The sequence below is a fragment of the Cyprinus carpio genome, chromosome B4 (genome assembly GCF_018340385.1).
Source record: "Cyprinus carpio isolate SPL01 chromosome B4, ASM1834038v1, whole genome shotgun sequence".
Lineage (NCBI taxonomy): Eukaryota > Metazoa > Chordata > Actinopteri > Cypriniformes > Cyprinidae > Cyprinus > Cyprinus carpio.
The window spans coordinates 18,915,392-18,933,035 of NC_056600.1; positions in this window are offsets into that span (position 1 = coordinate 18,915,392).

Consider the following 17,644-nt stretch of genomic DNA (forward strand, 5'->3'; position numbering starts at 1 on the left):
AGGTGGAGTTTTCGGCCCACCCCCTTTTCGACGAGGTTGCCCAGGAATGTTGGCATCGGGGCAGGTGTGACGATCGAAGGGTGGTTAGGACCGGTCTCGTGTAGCTTGCTGCTGCGGCGGCAGGTAGCCAAAACAGCATTTTCTGGTACCTTGGGATTGTGGTACCTGGTGTGAGGAAATGTGCTGTCTCGTTCAGGGTGTGCAGCTGTCAGCTGTGGAGCTTGGGTGATGCTGTCACCTTGTGATGTGACAGTTAGCTCTGTGGTCTGTGGATGACGAGCAGTGTTCGGGGTGCTTGGCTCAGTCAGATGGCAGTTAGACAGGGTGTTGGTTTCAGTTCTTATGCTTAGACATAGGAGGTCTGGTTCGTCTTTCTTGTCTTCCTTGTCTTCCTTGCGAGTTTTCATGTAAAGAAGCTCTTTCAGCACCCTCAGGATCTCTGCTGTCTCAGACGTGGCTGCCCTGTGTTTTTCTGATGTGTGCTCAGGATTGAGCTTACCAGTGTCGTGTCGAGAGTGGTTCCACTGCCGGCTGTCGGAACTTTGTGTCCTGGATGGTGGGGGTCGGCTCTTTTTGGGTCGCCGGTCCCAGAATGTTTCATAGCGTTCGCTCTGGGGCTTTGGACGAGCATCACCTCGATTATGTAGCCCTCTGCTGGCTTGGAACGGTCTTGACTCTCTGTAAAAAGGTCTGTGACTGTGGTGTTGTGGGGCGCCCTCTAGGGTCAAATCCGAGCAGTGCTCAGAGACAGAGTGGATTGTGGGGTTTTTCACAGTCTTTTCAGAAATAGTCTTTTGTTTGGTGTAAGCTTTGTGGGCTAAGTCCCATGACTCTTGTGTAGACATGCTACACGGACACGCTGAGACTCCGAGATGAAAACTCCAACTGGCATGTAGGTTTCGGAGGAACAAAGTTTCAAAGTTGACATTCTGTTCCATACCTGGTTTGTTGCGTGCTCCGAAGTAGGCTTTCCGTAGTTGACTGTAGAAAGTCTGTGGGTTTTCAAGTCGGCCCTGTTTGAGGTCCATAGCGTTAAGGAGCCCGTGGTCTGAGTCTGGATCAGAGAATTCAAGAATCAAAGTTTTTCTCAGTTGCTGGTAGTCCACTTTGACAGTCTCTGGTTGACGATCCAGAATCCTATGCACATCACGGCGGGACGTGATTCTTAACAGGTACAATTTGTCCAAAGCTGTCACGTTGGCGACAGTTTGTAAGTGAAAGCCAATGTCTTGTAAATAAGCGTAAACGTCATGACCTCCTGAAGGATCTGGATTGAACGTAGGGACATTTCTGGCTAGCTTGTCAAGTTCTCGGGGAGCCGTGCAGGGTTTAGTGGCATGCGTTCTCTGGAAGGGCTCTCCCCCCTCCGTTGCTGACAGGTGTTCTTGGAAGCTGGCTGGTGATGTCTTGAGCTGTGGGCTAAAACCCCCCTTTTCAGCTCTGGGTTCTTGGCTGAAAGGGTTGGAGTGGTGGGCCAGGAGAAACTCTATGGTGTGTGTTTCTCTGTTCCAGCCACTCTGTAATCTGTAAGAATGTTTCAGTTCAGCGTGAACAGTGTCAAGTTCATCTTGGAGCTCGTCTCTCTGCAGAGTAAGCTTGTCGATTTTAGCTCGGGGCGGCTTGCAAGTGTTTTTTCACAGGCCCTGGCTTTAGAGTCTCTTTCTTTCAGTTCAGTCTTTGCTCTCTCTAGGAGAGTGTCACATTGCTGGAGTTTTTCGTTGAGTTCCTTTTGGGCTTCTCTCTCCAACTGTCCTCTTTGGTCTGTGTCGAGGCGAAGATCTTGCAGGGCATTTTGAAGTCTTTCTACTTCTTTCTGTAGCTCTGGATCTGTGGCGTCCTCTTTCTCTGGCTGGTTCTGGGTCTCGAGGAGGAGCTGATCAAGGCGACTCTGGGTTCGGGCCTGGTCCTTCCAGGCCTCCTCCGCTTGCAGCATAAGTGTTGCTGCTTGCTGTTCCAGGTCGATGTTGCTCCATTCGCTGAGCCATGCCTGGGTGACGAGAATGTGAACAAGGCTTCCGAGGATCCTGGCGAGCTCTTTGTAGTTGTAGCTTTGGGTTGGATCGTGTGCGATCAGTTCATCTGGCTCGGTGTCCAGTTGCTCTTGGTTTAGGTGCTGCAGGTTACTGGCATCCTTGGGCAGGAAGGGGGTCATCACTGCTTTCAACCATGTTGAGAGGTTGCCCCCGTGGACTGCTGGACTGGATGAACGGAACATCCTGGCTCACTGTAGGTGAGAGAAACACAGCATACACACAAAGAGACCAATGCAAGTTCATTCTATGGTTAACGAGCTATACTCATACGGGCTATGCCGTTTATGAGAATTTTGGGGCTAACTGATGCAAACAGTCAGACAGTTCGCGGAGCCAATTAACTTGGGTCAACGGAGGACCTGAAATGGAGATTTGACAGGCAGTAGCCTAGCGGGTCACGTGATGACACCGGCTGCTGGTTGTCACTCTACTGTTTAGCTTCCTTGGTGGCTCTCATAGGTTACTGTCTTTCTGTGAAATGAAAGAAACAAAATCACAACAGAACAAAGGACAGAAAAGATCAAAGTGAAACAAAACACTTGAAATGAGATAAAACAGTAGTAACACGATATGTGTTAGGGAGAATAAGGAGGCCTAAGCCTACTGCTAGGTTTTAAGATAGGGCCAACAGGTGAGTGGGGCTATCGGGGTAGGAAACCTAGGAAGATGGTGTGGCTTGGAGAAGAGATGGGCCAAACACTTAAAATATATCCGGGGGAATATCTAATATTCTGTGGCTTATAATAAGTGGATGGGTTTTATCACATTTCGGTAACGCTGGTCGGGCAACCTTGCTCACTGGAAACCTGAGATGACTGTCCAATCACCAAGGGAGTTCTACAATCAAATACACAAAGGATGAACAAGGGAAACTTAAAGTGAATTAAGGCTTGTTTGTTTAAAATCAATTGAGTAAATATACAGATGGTGGACAACCAAAATGAGTAATGCCGCCGCGCGTACCGCCGCCGCAGGGCCGCGGCGTTAACTGCAAGTCAGTCGTGTGTTAAATTCATTCGCGAAACTACCGCCAGGTGGCGCAAAGGGACGGATTGCGAACTGAATGTAATTGTAAAATGAGATAAAAGGATGAGGTAAAACAACAATAACATTATGATATAACATTGTACCATTTTTAAAAAAAACATTAAAAAATGTACAGTGAGTTAATTTCAAAATTTAGGATAGTCTTAGGCTACAGTCTACTCATCAAAAATTAAAAGAAGACCTTTACACAAAGGATCTTATGCTTGCTATTGTTATTAAACAGTCATTAAATATAAGGCCTATATATACTGATAAAAAGCTAAATGTTTTCATTTCGGTTCATTCTTGGTTTAAAAAAAAATCCTTCAGGTTCCATTTGCAGACAGAAATGAGAACGGTCCAGCATTTAGCAATAATTATTATTAATTCTGTTATTATTCTTGATTTTTCATACTGCTAACACTTTGCATTTTTAGAATTATGCCTTTACTGTGTGACCAAAAAATTTTTATTTTCTGTTTCAGCTGTTTGATCATGCTGATGCCTCGCGCACATTCATTGGAAACAGTAGTCGTTCACCGTGCCATCCAGCGCGAGCAGCGGTCCACTTTGGCATATTTTTGTTAATTATGATTTTTTTTTTTTTCCTTTGATACTGAAACACGCGTGAACTACAAAGCCTATTTTTTCCTAATGAATAATAGTTGAGCTTGAAATAGGCAACATCACGAATATGGAAACGTTTGGATTTCTCCCGAATGAGAGCCCAACCTTACCTTATGGTTCGCTTTAAATTATTATTCATTTATTTTTTGTTTGTTTGTTTATAGTTAAGCCTATATTATTATATACTGCAATTTTATTTATCCATTAGAATTATATATTTGTAATTATTGTTCTGTTCTGATAAATTTGTAACATTTAAAGGATTTGTTGTAAAGTGAAGAGAACTAAAAATATCCTGTTGGCACATTAGGCCAGCCGTTATTATTTCTGAATGTAATAAAATGCAACTTATACATGACTTATATATGTTTTTTTTTTTTAATATATTTAATTTATTTTTTAGCCTGTTTTAAAAAATAAATAAATAAATAAATAAAATAACATGCAGCAAACGAAAATAGGCGATTAATCGGTTTAAAATTTGTTACTGTGGGGTAATTATAATTATTATATACTTAGAGACAGAGTCTGGCCTAATCTAGGCTATCCAGTGTTTTTAATTTTTTTATTTTCATTGCATATGAAAATGACTTTGTGCAGCACATTCACTTCGCACGCTCAACCTGCCTCACGCGTTGCTCAGCTGTGGACGATTTAAAAATGTTTGATATAAAGGTTGCTGTCCCATTTTATACAGGAATTGTTCATTAAAAAAAAAAAAAAATCAAATTATATTGTTAGTTCTAGTTATATTGTTAACACAAGTTCATTTAGGCTATTTAACATGCACTGTGACATTTTACCCTTTTTAACTTATAAACTCCTTGAGATTTTAAAGTCAGTTTAATAGTATTGAAGTTCAAGTTTTTTAAAAAAGGTTTTAAATGCTTAAATTATTTCTATGAATTAATAATATGTTATCAGGTTTTAATTGCTTAAATTATTTCCATGAATTAATAATATGTTATCATGTTTATTCTTATAGAAAATAAGTGTTTATTCTTTAAGAAAATAAGGGAAAAAATAAGGGACGATCCAAATATTATTCATATTTGTTTTGCTTCACCTACTGTATTTATGTACGCTACAATTATTCTAAAAACAGTGTAAAAAAAAAATAATGTCATTAAAAGTGCCATCGGCCTGAGTAAATTTTACCGTTATAGAATTGTGACTTTAAAGGTTAGTGATTTAGGAGGTGAAAATACTGTGAAATTACAAATGTTATGGGATTTTAAAGCATAACAACTGAAGGTCTAGAAACGTTAGCCAGTAAAGCATTTTTATAACAATGTTATTTTTAAACAATGGCACTTAAAGTTTTGAACTAAAATATTATTTCAACCATATAGCCTGTGAATAAACAAAATGACTTTTCAATGAAAGAACACTGAGAGTTTGCTTCTGGTGTTTGGATTTGTACTTCAATAATGAGCTCCAAGTTTAGGAATAGCCAACACGGTTTTTTTTTTCTTTCTTTCTCTCTCTCTCTCTCTTCTCTCTCTCTCTCTCTCTCTCTCTCTCTCTCTTTCTCTATTTAACTCTCTATTTAACAGCATTAATTTACAATGAAATACGTCTTCCTCCAGGTAGACTGAATGTTTTTCTGTCTTGCTACTTGCGGACTTTGAAGCTGGGTCAGTTAGCGCGAGTCCCGCTCGCTGTGAAGCGGGAGCAGCTGATGGAGGAGTCTTGTTGGTTTTGGAGTCTTCCGCAAACTCTACGTTCACAAATAACAATGATTTTCGTAAAATAATGATTAATTATCAATTGATAATTTGTTATTATTATGGTCTTGTGAAAACAATAATATGGGCTGCGGGAAAATAATGAATAAAAAGAGTAGGGCTGCTGTGAGTGCAGGCATGTTTCAACCCAGTAACATGAGAACACAGCGTTCCTCACAGCCAACAAACAGACCTAGTTCAGTTCAGCTGGAGGGGGGCTGGGGGTAGTTCTGTATCGCTTGTGGGGGTCGAGATAAAGGTGTGAATCTCTTGTTCTTTCATATGGACAGTGTCTTATGAGGGTATCAAACTTGCAGAACAGGTTTAGATAGGACTCGTGATTTTGGTTGTAGGGCAACTTTGAAGAAAGGTTTTGATCCACTTCAAATGTTGACTAATGTATAGCGCAATATAGTTTATTAGTTATTATAACTTCAGAGGAAGTTGCCTTAACTCAAAAATAAATAAATAAATAAATTCGCAAACTGTTGCGTTAATTTTATTTTGTTTCGTCTAAACAATATTTTTTTTTAGACTATGAAATATAAATTCTCACAGAATGTAGCCTATAACCAATATATTGAACCATCTCTTTATGTTTTTCTAAATCCCAAACAGAGTCCAGACATCAGTATGATCCGTCTATGATGTTTTATAGGCTTTTTTAGATTTGGGAATACACATGCGTTACAGACGTGACAAAAAAAACATTTTGGAGTTTTTGGAGACATTATTATTATTATTATTATTTATATAAGTTATAATTTATTTATTTTTTTATTTTTTTATTTTTGTTTATAGTTTTTTATTTTTTTATTATTGTTGTTATTTTGTATTTTGTTTATTTATTTATTTTATTTCAATTTTCGTTTTTGTGTTTCAGAGGAAAAATCAGTGTTAAAGCATCTCTCCATTAAAGACATTAAAGAGGCTATTTAATAGGTCTGCCTCCCATGTAAGATTTTTCTAGTTACTAGTCGTTCATTTGTCATTATTCAACTAATCGCAGGATTATACTACATTTACATCTATAATCCATAATGTGCCTTAATATATTTCGCGCTCAAGCACATGCATTAGCAGAAGTAGCCCAATAATTGTAAAAAAAGGAGACATTTTAATTATTTATTAATAAACAAAAATGTTTTCTTGTCGGCTGCAAGATGAAATTCACAGTGCTGACTCTCTCCACATGAACGCGCATTTAAAGAGAAATACAACCTTCACAGATTACATAATGCTTTCGTTCTGAATTGATTTGTTTAAAAGACATTTCAAGCTTTCTGTAGATATATTTATCATGTATGTGAGACACCACAATTTTAAGTTAATTCATTATCAGGAAAAAAAATTCAAGTGATCTAGAGGGCGCCTCCTTGTCCTGCATGCGCATTAATAATTTTTCGCACAAACACTTAAATATGAATAATTATTCACATTTTGCATGTGCATTACAACGTAAATTATTTTTTACATGCAATTATCCAAAATAAAACCAAACAAGATTTGTAATGAAGATAAACAAATAAGAATAAATGCTGCGCATGCACTCAGCATCACTCTTGCACGCAGACATTTTAAATACATGCATTTAAATGCGGCTGCAATTTTATTTATTTTTAACTTAAATTCTATGTAAGCAAGTAACGGCGGCTCCCTTTAAAATCACTGAAGTTGTCTATTAATGAAGCTCTTTTTTACATCATTTGCACTTTGGTGATTATAATGAGAGAACTTGAGTTTAATTGTGAGGAAGTTTTATTAATCCGTCCATTCTTTAGAATTTCAATGATTTAGCTAAATCGTGCAGGTTTCATTTATTCGTTTCTTGTTTTTAATTAGGCCTAAATAATGGGAACGAAATTATACAGTGCCTCACGTTTTACTAAAATAAAGAAAATAATTTTATAAAACACGCAACAATTTCTTACAGACAAATATGTTTTCCCAAGAAGTTGTCTGTCAAAATAAAGGACAGGTAACGAATAACAAAAATGCATGTTGTTTTATTAAAGGAATTTTAAAATATAAATTAAAATATAGGCCTAATATATGAGAATATTGACATTTTGCATATAGATCCATGTAGCCTAGCTCACTAAAATAGCCACTTTTAATGCTCTGATGCAAAGTAAACCACAATTTCTTTTGAATAATATAACACATAATTCATATTATATAAATAATACTGAACACCTATTAAATGTGTCAAATCTAAAATATGGTGTAATACTGTGTAGCTTAGAGAAAATATAAGCACAGGCACAGGCACAGGCTTGACATTTATCCTGCTTGAATTCGTTCTAAGAAATGCACATAATTTCATAATTACCAAACTTTCATCTGTGAATATTAAATTTTTTAACTATAGTGTTTTTCTTTCATTTTCCCTGACTGCAGCCGTCAAATGTAACACATCAGTGAGGCAAAACTGACGTCTATTTGCGAAAATGTGCTTTGATGCGCTTGTTTGAAAACTTGTGATTAAAGCGCCACTCAGCGGTCAAAAGCTGCAAATGCACTTTCCAGACGCCGCGGCGGCGGTACGAGCGGCGGTAGAAGTGACGTTTTGGATGTCTACCTACTGTATATGTAGAAATGAGAGGTAACAGCTTTACCTAATAATGATAAAACAAAAAGGGAATTATGATAGTGATGGTAATTATCAAAATAACCTAACCCAAAAGAGAGAATAAAAAGGAATAAAAATCAAAATAGAAATAGACAGGGTGAAATAATGGAGATGGAATTAGTAGATGGTAATGAAACAAGGGAGAAGGTGTATCTGGGTGCTTCACCTGGTAAACAGAAAACTTAATTCAAATTAAAAATTCAAAAATGGGTTTAAACTGAAATTTAAAATAAGCAAGAAGAGAGCTGAAAGCTATGAACCGACTTAACAGGAGACGGCCACTAGATGGCTCACTTCCTTCTAAGTGGGTCAATCAGTGGTTAACCTGAGACACTTAATTTACACTATTAAACAATTAAATTTTAATTCAAATCATGTTTGAACCAAGCTCAAAGTAAGTGTGAACAGTCAAAGGCAGGAAAATTTGTCTAACATAAAATAATATTCGCACGAGCAAAGCTGTAAATGCAAATAATTATTGAGAATTTAGACGGGCTAATTCAACAACCACAGGAAAAAAAAAATTAGCATTATCTGAAACGGCCACGAGATGGCGTAATTGCACTCATGCAGACTGAAGTCAGAAGGCAGGGCGTAATTTGAGATTACTAAACCCTTAAAAGACGCCCTCTGGTGTTTAGTTAGTGGAATTACACCCTACTTCAGTGTGATTTAGAATCTGAGCGTTTGTCAGCGCTGATTCTCCAACAGACAAAGGTTTGTACCTTTAAGGTGCTATACTGCACAAGAGCGTGAGGCAGGATTTCTTCGCTGCAAAACACGCAAATTTGAACAACAGGAATTGTCCGTCTGTTGCACTCCCATACACATTTATCAAAATAGCACTTATGATTTAAATGTTTTAGGTTTAAAATTGGGTAGCCAATTTTTCGACCAGGAGTTTTATCGTTTATTTTTGAATATCACTGTGGTTAACCACGAATTCAATAACGATATGTAATTACAAGGCCTTTTAATTACTGAATCAAAGGAACGTCGCTCTGATCAGATTTACGTCTCGTCCTAAAAAAAGAGATTTCTTCGTCTTTAATAGGCGGGTTACTAATATTAAAATGTTCTCTTTGCAGAGAGATCTTGATCTTCTCTTAACAGGACATTTAACATTATACTGCAGTGTACTTTCAGCAAAATAACAGTGACTATACTGTTAGGTATTTCTAGAAACTGTTAATGTGCTGACTGATCAGCTTTTTGCCTCAGTCAGTTAGGAGTGAGTTCGCGTCTTGCGACTTATCTCACAATCTCATAATTTCATTGCGCGCGTGCAGAAATTATTAACCATATAAACAGATTGAAACTGAATTGCTCATAAAACGAAGTTTGAAATGCCCGCGTTTCTCCACCAAAATAATGTAGCCGCACTGGGTAGTACGTTAACGTTAGCTCAAATGATATATAGGGAATTTTAATAATTAATCTGGAATATGATTAATATATATATCTCGCGTAACAGTTACATTAAAATTATTGAAGATGAAAAATAGGTCAATTGTATATATCAATAACTCATTACAAGGCACTGTAATTTACTCATTAATATGTCAATATTCCATTCTTCATATCAATTAACGTGATATCTTTTACTGGGAATTAATGCAAATCAAACAGTGGTTTTGTCCAGCAAACGGCCGTAAAATTAACTTATCAACTTCAATAAAGTTATCACTTCTTATAATTCCAGGAAAAATAGTTTCTGGCGATGAAACCATTCTCCCGTCCTTATAAAATTTAGGTTACTGGAAAGTAACAAATAAGCTTTGTAGCTAAGATCAAACATTTCATTGACTTCGTAATGTGAGCATTGTAGACAGAAGCAATCATGAATATATTGGCTTTTAATAATTGAACTAATAATACATCAAACTACGATTCACACAGAGTAAATATGCGTATAACAATACAAACAGTAAAAAAACAAATACAATACAAAACGAACAACAAAATGAGAGAGAGAGAGATATAGAGAGAGAGAGAGTGAGTGAGTGAAAGGGTGAGCGAGAGAAGGTGAGAGAGAGATAGGCAGAATCATGCAGAATGATCGCGCAGTATGGCAAAATCACATACAGTAACCTTTTTGAAAGACAACAAGGAATCAGATCACCTTGAAAAGGGAATAGACAACCTTAAGCAGCGTTTAAATCTCTATAGGAAATAATACTTGCATGTGGGTATCTTTGTGCCTGCTAAGAGCTGGGCGTGTTCTCTAGTGTCTTCCGGGGCGAGCAGACTCGCGCGAAGTTTCAAAGGTTCAACGAACGTGGAGTTACCAAAGAAATAATTCAGAGTTCGTCTCCCTCGTGTAGGGAGAGGCGAATATAAGAATAAAACTTAGTAAAGAAAAGCAAAGAAAAACGGAGATGAAAGCTCCCTAAGGAGCCATCGCGACAGACGTTCTCTCGACGAAGTGCCGAAACAAAAAGTGCAACGAGAAAGTTCTGTGTCAGTCTCTTATGGAGCGACTGGGTTCACGCCTCTGTTTGCGCGAACAACCAATGAACGTCCACGATCTGAAGCGGGCAAAAAGTTCATTTGTCTCTGGGGAGACACCCACTCGAGTGAGTTATGGTGTTGTCAGAATTCAGCAATTATATTCCAGCAAGATGGTAATTCCAGAATAATACATTTTACTGTAATTTCCTATGTATGAGTGGTTCGGTCAAAGCAATACGGTTTAAACAGATACCAAAAATGACAGGTAAAGGTAGGAGAAACATAAAGTTACATTCATATGCAGAATTACACACATTTAAAGTTTGATTAACACAATAAAATTGTAGATACTCCAATTTGATATGGAAGACATCTAAGCACAAAAGGGAAATACAGTCAATACATTTAGAATATATTTACTTTACTTTTTCCTTACAAGAATTCCTAGCGAGCTGGGCTTTTTCTGTTTCTCCCAGTTGGGGTTATAAAGTTTTATGATCTGGTCAGGAATTTAAACCCAGCCATGCTGGCACCAGGCCGGCCATTCAGCTTGCAGAGAGTTTGATTTACCTGCATGAGTTCAGGGGCTAAAAGCTTTGGGTTTTAGCCAAGGAATGTGCATTGTTTTAGATTCAACGAGCCATGATTCATTAATTCAGAACCAATGAATGAATGAACTGCTCATACGCTACACCATCCCCCCCAAAGAGTAGTTTCCTCTCTCTCTTTGTCGCCCATCCCAGGGCTTCTTGCTCTTCCACTCACCGCCAGGTCTGATGGGGGCCTGAACAGGCGGGGCGGCCTGCTTACACCCAGCTCCATGGCACCGCTGATGCGGCACAGTTGGCAACGTGCATGCTGGGGCACTGTGGCTGGCGGACGGGTGGAGGCAGCAGCTGCCAGGGGCAGGATGTGACGAATCACCTCAGTCTGCTTCTGTGCAGCCGAGAACTGCTGGGCACAGCTTTTGACTGCGTCGCCAAAGAGGCCGGTCTGGGACACAGGGGCATTGAGCTCCTGGACCATAAGTGTGGACATTGCATGACCCAGAGAACCCGTGGTGACCTTCATTGCTCGGAGTGCAAGGTCAGTAGTGGTTAGGAGCTCTTTCAGAACTTCTGGATTGGGACCACCCTCCTGCTGGTCCTTCAGTGCCTTGGCCTGATGAACCTGCAGTCACTCCATAGCATGTAAGGCGAAGACAGTTTCTCCACAAGCTGTATAAGCACCGCTGGTCAGACAAGACGAATACCTACAAGCCCGGTAGGGGAGCAACAGGTCTCCGCCAGGAGCAGGAGGTCTCAGGACACAACTGCATTGCTACCGAACGCTCCACCGGGGGGATTGCCACATACCCCCTAGCTGCACCCCCGTCGAGGGTGGTGAGGGAGGAGGAACCAGCAGGTCGGTTTCTGTCCATGACCTGGTGAGCTCCTCATGCACCACCGGGAAGAAAGGCACAGGGGCGGGGTGCTGAGAACCAGCATGAGCCACCCCGAGAAACCAATCATCCAACCTTGAGGGCACGGGAGGTGGTGGAGGTTTCCACTTTCCCTACCCTCTCAGCAGCCCAGGAAAGCATAGCCGACATCTTCGGATCTGATTCAGGCCTTGCCACCATCCCAGAGGGCAGCAGCACAGTGGAATCTTCCTCTCCAGAAAGCTCTCCCTCCAATGCAGTGATCGACATCTGATTGTTGGAAGGAGCACCAAAGGATACCACTGGTGCGCTCTTTAAAAGGGAACCGTAGTTGGGAAGCCCTAGAGGAGTGATGGTCCCCCGAGGGTTGGTTCCCTGAGGGGTTTGCCACCACTGTAACACTCAGACTGCCCGTGCTACTGCTCACAGGTGAAACGGCATCTTTAAAAAGACAATCCGTTGTCTTTACAAAGACGCACACGTGTACTCTTTTAGAGAATTTGGCTCCTTCAGGCAAATGCTCTTTTACGTGCCGAGACGCACAAGGGAAATGGCTGCTTGGAGCACGACAGGGGGTAATGCAGCCTGAAGTGCGCAACCCACTCGACACAGGAACAACCACCGCTGAAGAGCTGTCTGCCAACTTAAAAAGCTCCCTAGAGCATGCTGAACTCGTCGTCACTAATAAAGATATTGGCAGGAGCAGAACAATGTTATCGCTCGACTCCGAAGTGAAAAGCTGGTATGTGTTGCACCGGCTGCCTTTCTATGCTTACACTGTGATCAGCAGCAGCTCGATGCAATCATCGCATGCCAATATCCATTGGCTTGTTTAGTTTACACTTGAAGTAGATTGGTCTCTCGAAGCGAGATCCCAATTTGTCGTATACCAGCATGACGTCGAGGATGACCACCTGAAAGGGAACCATGGTTCCCCCAAGGGATTGAGATACTGAGTGGAGAGTGTGCATCTCCCTCGCACTGCTCACTGCGCATCACCCAAAAGGTCTGAAGAAGACAGCGTTCGCATTTCCCATGCATAATGCAGACAACACCATCTATTGATGACTCGAGGAAAATGCAGGTATTCACTGTTTCTTCTGACTTGATAATTTACAGAAAACAGCAAATAAAAATAAAATAAGTTTAACAATGCAAAGGGAGAAATAAAAATCTATACTTTTTACCACCTGTAAAAATTTATTTATTTATTTTTTCCGCATCAGAGCAGCAAAAACCGCAGCTCAAAAAGGCCTTTCACAGCAGTAGATCTAAGCCCTCAGTCAATGGTCATCAGACGCCTTTAAGAGCTATATCAGGTCCAGACATTTCCACATAAAGACAGCCCATCTAACCCTGATCAGCTAAAAAAAAAAAAAAAAAAAACTTTCGTTCTACCTCTTTCCGATGTTTCGGATCACGCTGCTTATTCAGCAGCAAGTGGGGCTCTCCCTTCTTGTGCAGTGAGCCGCCGCTCCTGTTGGTTGCAGTGTGAGCCCTCCATCTATCGTTTTGAATTGCGCTGCTCATTCGGTGGCGGAGAGGGCTCTCCATTCCTATGCAGTGAGCCACTGTTCCAGCGGTCGCAGTTTGAGCCCTGCATCATTTTGAATCGTGCTGCTTATTCAGCGGCAGGTGGTGCTCTCCCTTCTGTTGCAGTGAGCTGTCGTTCCCGTCGGATGCAGTGAGAGTCCTCCATTTGATGTTTTGCATCGTGTTCCTTATTCATTGGCAGGGAGGGCTCAGCTCAATGTTTTTTAATGTATTCCTTTAATCACGGCTCCGATGCTGTGAGCCGCAAGCTCCCGTCTGGCACTGCACAAGTTTTCCCAGTCGCCTTGCCTCCTCCTCACAAATTCTAAGCTGTTTCTCTTCACGGCATGCATATTTTGGGGGGCTACTAATCAAATTTTACTTTCTGGCTGCTGTCTCATTACTATTAGCTTCTTTTGAGGAGTTTTCTGATTTCAGCCTATATTCCGAGTTTGGAGCGGTCCCTCTGGACAGCAAGCTAAATATGCTTACTATTTGCTCAATCCTATTATATGTGTGAACTCATGAACCGTATAATAGGTAAAATCACTTTGATAATTGTAAACATACAACAAATGCAACATTACATTATATAATTGAATAGGATAATGAATAGAAAAATGAACGACTCGGACCCAAAGACTAGGGTGGAGAACTAATCATTTTGCATGGGCTGGGAAACGGAGAGGTTGTGGAAGTGGACCCCCACAAAAATTATAACCCAGAGGGAGGCAAGATTGGCATAGTGTGCATTGCCATTTAAAGAAATGTATCATCAAAAATGCTACAGTGCAGTTTCTTAATTGTATATTATTATAGTCAGTGACATCATTTGCCATACCACAGTTGTCAGGTGCTGCCAATTATAAGGTGAGGTCTCATGAACAGAGTGTGATTTTTTTATACGTAAAAAAAACAAAACAAACAAACAAAAAAAAAAACATTGGCAGAACAACCTGTGATTGTCTTGCCATGCAGTCTCTTGTCTTGTTGTTTTTTTAACGCATAAAAACAGTCACACTCTGTTCACGAGTCCTCACCTTGTCATTGGCCACACCTGACAACTGTGGTATGGCAAATGATGTCACTGAATGTAATAATATACAAATGAGAAATTGCACTGCAGCATGTTAATGACAAACTTCTGTTAATGGCAGTGCACACTAAACCAGTCGTGCCTCATTCGAGGTTATCATTTTTGTGGGGGTCCCCTTCCACAACGTCTCACTTTTCCAGTCCATGCTAAATGATTAGTTCTCCACCCTAGTCTTCCGCAGTCGTTCATTCATTTGTAATGTGATGACTTCCCGGATCAGTATCTTATGCAATAATACTAATGTAATGTTTTATTGGTTGTATGTCGTATTATATTTAGTAATTATCTAAATGATTTTGCGTTTAAGTTTAAAGCATCACTGTAAAAAATAAAAAGTTGAGAAGACTTAAAAGTTTAAGGCAACCAGCTTCAGCAGATTTTTGAGTTCTCAACTTGTTTTTGTATGAGATTTTTTAGTTTTCTCAACTTTTTGTTGTATAAACTGAAAACTGTTGGAAGCCGTGGTCGAGTCTTAACTTTTATAAAGAATATGTCTTCGGGTTTGAGACTTTAATCTTTGCAACTTTAGGGATCTTATCTATGCACAAACAGCTTGTAACACTCCAAAGAGAAAGGAAAACTTGAAATTGCATTATATGAACAAACAAAGTAACAAAACAACAAGTAAGATTGTAAGACATAACAAAACACTACCAGAGATGCATCACATAACTGTAACTTGTTTGTAAGGAAGGCTAGGAGTTATTAAAGGGGTCATATGACGTTGCTAAAAAGAACATTATTTTGTGTATTTGGTGTAATGCAATGTGTTTATGCGGAAATGTTACGCCCCTTACCATTCTGTGATGCTGTGTCCTGGTGCGACAACACAAAACCAATAAAACCCATTACAAACAAGGCATTTGTTGCACCAGTGGGGACATAATTACTGATTATAATGACTTATACTGTCTTTTTACGCATTGCGTTGCATATCACGCAATGTTAACATAAAACAAGCACTACTCTACACTGCTCAAAACTCAAGTTTGAATTGTCAGTGGCAAATTCTTTTAATATGAAAACGCACTTACAGGCTGTGAGTCAGAAGCGCCAGACTGTCATTGCAAAGTTGGAACTGCCCTACTTTATAGAAACAGCCTTTGTGTGTAGACGGTATTATAGGCTGCATTCCCAGGTTCAGGAAACAGTCCTCCGTAAAATACGCTGCACACATCTGAATATTTGGGTGGAACTGTTCTGGAACAGTGTTGTAAATACAACTTAACCTCTGATTTCTAGTTGTGTCCTCTTTTGGAAGGCCACACAAAGTAGTTTTTCTTTCACACCAAAACACACAGCGTCTCCACGACATGACAGCGGCGGCAGCAACAATACTACAGCGAGAATCAAAGTTATGCTTTCTTTCTTTGCGTGAACATTTGGACGGTGTTATGCAAATCTTCCCACACAGTGACGTAGACATGTGGGGCGTGTTTAAACGAGGCGTTTAATGAAGGCGTGGTCGAGTCAACTTTTATAAAGAATATTTCTTCGGGTTTAAGACTTTAGTCTTTGCAACTTTAGGGATCTTATCTATGCACGTACAGTTTGTAACACTCCAAAGAGAAAGGAATACTTGAAATCGCATCATATGACCCCTTTAACTAATTTCAGTATCCAAAACAGCTGAAAAGAACAAATGACTTGGACCCAAGGGTGAACTAATCATTTATACTTCCGTTATACAGATATTCTTAGCCTATGGGGCTGTCACATGGTGAACAAACAACCCGGACCCCAAGACCTGTAAGGTGAACTCTTTTTCCTTTACAGAACCTATAGGATGTTGTGCATGCTTGGTCATGCACACAAGATTAACAAATCACTCTTTGAAGCCCCTTTCACACTGCGATTCCGGAAAAAACACGGGTAATGTGTCCCGGCAATTGTTCCCGGGTTGCTAGATTTTGCACTTTCACACTGCCAGTGATTACCCGGAATATGTGTGTGCGTTCACACACAACCCGTGAAGGTCCTGTAAAGACACGTGATATCAGGGTGTGACGTGTAATGTACGAGTCGAAAACGCTAGGCACGTTAACTTTCACTTAGGCTGGTGAACGATCTCAGCGTCAGCGCGGAAAGTAAGGAACTAACTGACCTCTGCTTCGTTACAGTTCACACATATTTGTTTCGTTGCGAACGCTGATCTGCCTTAAAAACAACCGCTAAAAGAGTCGCGTGATAATGCGCGTCATCACTACGACACGGCATTAGTTCTGGCTTTTGTTCACACAGCGCTCGTTCCGGGACTGAACCCGGCAATGTTACTAGGTCCCCGACCCGGGTTCAATCCCGGAACGTGTTTGCTTTCACACAGAAGTCGACCCGGCAATGTACCGGCAATTTGCCGGGTCCGACTTGCAGTGTGAAAGGGGCTTGAGACAACTCGTTGTTCCTGAGACATATTAAAGATTTGTTCAAAAGAAATCAATATTTAATGAACAACCTATCAGTAAAGGGTGGTTTAACTACAGTTATTCAGGCTGCAGGATTGGTGAATGACTAAAGAAGGGTTATCAGTATGATGGTATAAAACTGTACATTTCTTGTCTATTACAAACCACTGCTATTTATACCACCTTGTATTGCACTCCTGTTAATGTTGATTCAAAACGAGTTTGCACTTAGTTTGTAATCGAAAAGATGTATTAACAGTAATAACATGTTATTATATTAACAGCTTGGGATGGTTACAAAATAGATGTATAAGATGATAAATCATACTGTATACTATTAATCATACGAGCATGTATTTAGAATGTTACCAGAGAGAGCGAGACAGAGATGGAAGGCAGAGGACAGGTAGAGAGGAAGAACAAAGCCCCCAAAAAGGATAGCAAAGAAGAGGCAAATAAAGAATGTCCCAAGAAACAGACAGAGACCAGAGATAGAGCAATTGTTACAGTCTTCTTTTATCCCTTCCATGACCATGTGACTGAAAACCAAACATTCAAACTAACCAATCAGCAGATTAAAGCTTTCCCAACTTTAATAAAGGTGTGACAATTAGCAGACCTCCGATGTCTACACATCTTGGCCTATACGCTTTGATTATTGTTAGCACCTCTGTGTCTTCAGCAATTCCAAATGTCC